This window comes from Sardina pilchardus, chromosome 12 (genome assembly GCF_963854185.1).
Source record: "Sardina pilchardus chromosome 12, fSarPil1.1, whole genome shotgun sequence".
In the NCBI taxonomy this organism is placed as follows: Eukaryota; Metazoa; Chordata; class Actinopteri; order Clupeiformes; family Clupeidae; genus Sardina; species Sardina pilchardus.
This window is the reverse complement of record NC_085005.1, coordinates 25,847,731-25,850,230: the sequence shown is the minus strand read 5'-3', so window position 1 is coordinate 25,850,230 and position 2,500 is coordinate 25,847,731. Positions and strand designations below refer to the sequence as shown.

At 47.0% G+C, this 2,500-nt stretch overlaps 1 protein-coding gene across 1 annotated transcript in view; it reads right to left on the bottom strand.

Moving 5' to 3' along the window:
• Positions 1-2,500, bottom strand: part of plcb1l (phospholipase C beta 1-like) — a 137,273-nt gene that overhangs the window by 60,670 nt on the left and 74,103 nt on the right. The window lies entirely within an intron of this gene.

Below are 2,500 nucleotides of genomic sequence, written 5' to 3'. Positions count from 1 at the left end.
GTCGGCGGCGACAGTGGCCAGGCACAACGGTACTTCTAAAAATAGCCCGTCTGCAACCTGAGCCTTCATTATGCGCTGGCGATAAGTGTCTTTTCGCTAATAATTAATGTCCATTATGCAGATGACCTCTAGGGCCCTGGGGCTGCCCCAGGCTAAAGCACAACGCTAATGGTTAACCAGCAGGAGAGAGGGGCCTGATGTGTGTGTGTGTGTGTGTGTGTGTGTGTGCTTGCTTGTTTGAGTGTCTGTGCCTGTTTGACTGTGTGTGTGAGACAGAGGGACAGGGAAGAGGTGACAGCAAGAGTGTGTGTGCAGTATATGAGTGTGTGTGTGTGTGTGTGTGTGTGTGTGATGAGGGGTGCTGTCTGTACTTTTATGGGCCACTGGCTCTGCTGGTTTCCTCTGACCTGAGGGCAAATATTTTCTTTCAACTTCTGGAAGTGACATACCCCTCCCCAACCAATGATCCCCCATCCCCCTGTGTGTGTGTGTGTGTGAGTGTGTGTGTGTGTGTGTGTGTGTGTGTGTGTGTGTGTGTGTGTGTGTGTGTGTGTGTGTGTGTGTGTGTGTGTGTGTGTGTGTGTGTGCGCGTGTGTGTGTGTTTGTGTATGTGTGTGTGTGTGTGTGTGTGTGTGTGTGTGTGTGTGTGTGTGTGTGTGTGTGTGTGTGTGTGTGTGTGTGTGTGTGAGTGTGTGTATGTGTGTGTGTGTGTGTGTGTGTGTGCCCGTGTGTGTGTGCCCGTGTGTGTGCGTGCGTTTATGTGTGTGTGAGCGTGTGTGTGTTTGTGTGTGTGTGTGTGAGTGCGTGCGTGCGTGCGTGCGTGTGTGTGTGTGTGTGTGTGTGTGTGTGTGTGTGCTTGTGTGTGTGTGTTTGTGTGCGTGCATGCGCATGCTGTCCTGGCACCCTTCCTCTCATCTCTCACTCTCCTCAGGCTGTTTAAGTCGAACTACACACACTCGCGATCACACCAACACACACCACTCCCCAGCCAGAGAGAGGAGAGAGGAGAGTGGAGAGTGTGCACGCGCATGTGTGTGTGTGGCCGTTCACAGCTGGAGAGTGTGTGAGTGTGTCCATTCGGTAAGTGTGGGAGTTTGGTGTTTACTTGGCGACTTAAGATGATGTCTGAAACATTTTGTAATGATGATTCATCTTTGAGCAGAGGAGCACAGAAGCAGTGGCACCACCACCACGGGCCTCAAATGGCAGCGGTGCGAATAACGCGCTAATGGAAACGCGTCGTCAAATGCCAAATACGGAAATAAAACAAATACAAATTGTCCCCCGTATCTGTAATTTATCATGTCAGTTCTGTTGGATTCGGGTTATTTCATGTCGTCAGAATGGCTGAATTTGTGAAGCTGAGCTGCGGACCGTGAGAAACAAACCAGGGCCTCTCTTCTGATTGAGCTCTCCCACTTAAAGCAACACTAAAGCTCTCTGTAGCACGCACACTATTTGTTTATCCAGCAAATAACGATGTCCACACATACAAGATAGAGTATGTTGCAAGATTTTATGAGAGTATTATGTATTGCGAAATCGAAGCAAGTTAAAATTGTAGTTTCTGACTGTATGTCTCATTCCATCGAACTACAGACCCGCTACCCGATCTGGTAAACTTACATAGTGCTGTACATAGTGCGGTTATAGCCGATAGAGGGCTGCGAAGCGAATGCAGAAGTGCCGTTCACCCTGTTACGAGTTGATGAACTGCTGAAACGATTTTGGAAACGTTGTTTTAAGGTATGAAAAACTCTTTAGTGTTGCTTTAAAACTGAACTGAGCGCCCATAAGAGAGCAGGAAGCTCGGCACGCCCATTATGCACGGGGTAGCAACAGAGTGGCTACGGAGCTTTGCTCCGGCTCAACTGTGTTTGGCGAGTTTACATTACGTCTGAAATGTTTCGGAATGAATGGGGCTGTATCCACGACAACCTGGAGCGCGCTGGACGACGGTCAGACCCGGTGTTTATGTGAGGTATTATATGAGCTTAAAGCAGGAAGCAACATGCAAAACTCATGCAAACAAGGGAGGCTGCTACAGTACATGACAGATCTCTCTCCAGCCTCGGGGACTGTACACAAATAATCCGTCTGATACGACATAATACCATCAATAGCTCGCGTTAAAGCACCGACTATAGATTGACTGTACTGTATCGTATCTGCCAACCTGCCTTTCAGGAAATATATTTCAATTTGTGTCTTTTTGTGTGGAACGCTTTGAGTTGCACTCTGTGCATGTGAAATGCACTATATATGTTTTTGTTTTTAATTGTTTGCTTGTAAAGCACTATGCTCTGTGCTTGAAAAGTGCTCTATAAATAAATTGTATTATTATTATTATATATTATGTATGTTGGCATGACTGAGATTAATGCCATTTTGTATTGCAGGATGATGTGAATGGGTTTATGTTGAGGTATGAAGAAGATGTGCTGGTGTCTACCTCGTTTGACATGACATGATGCTACACACACGCACACATGCAGGCACA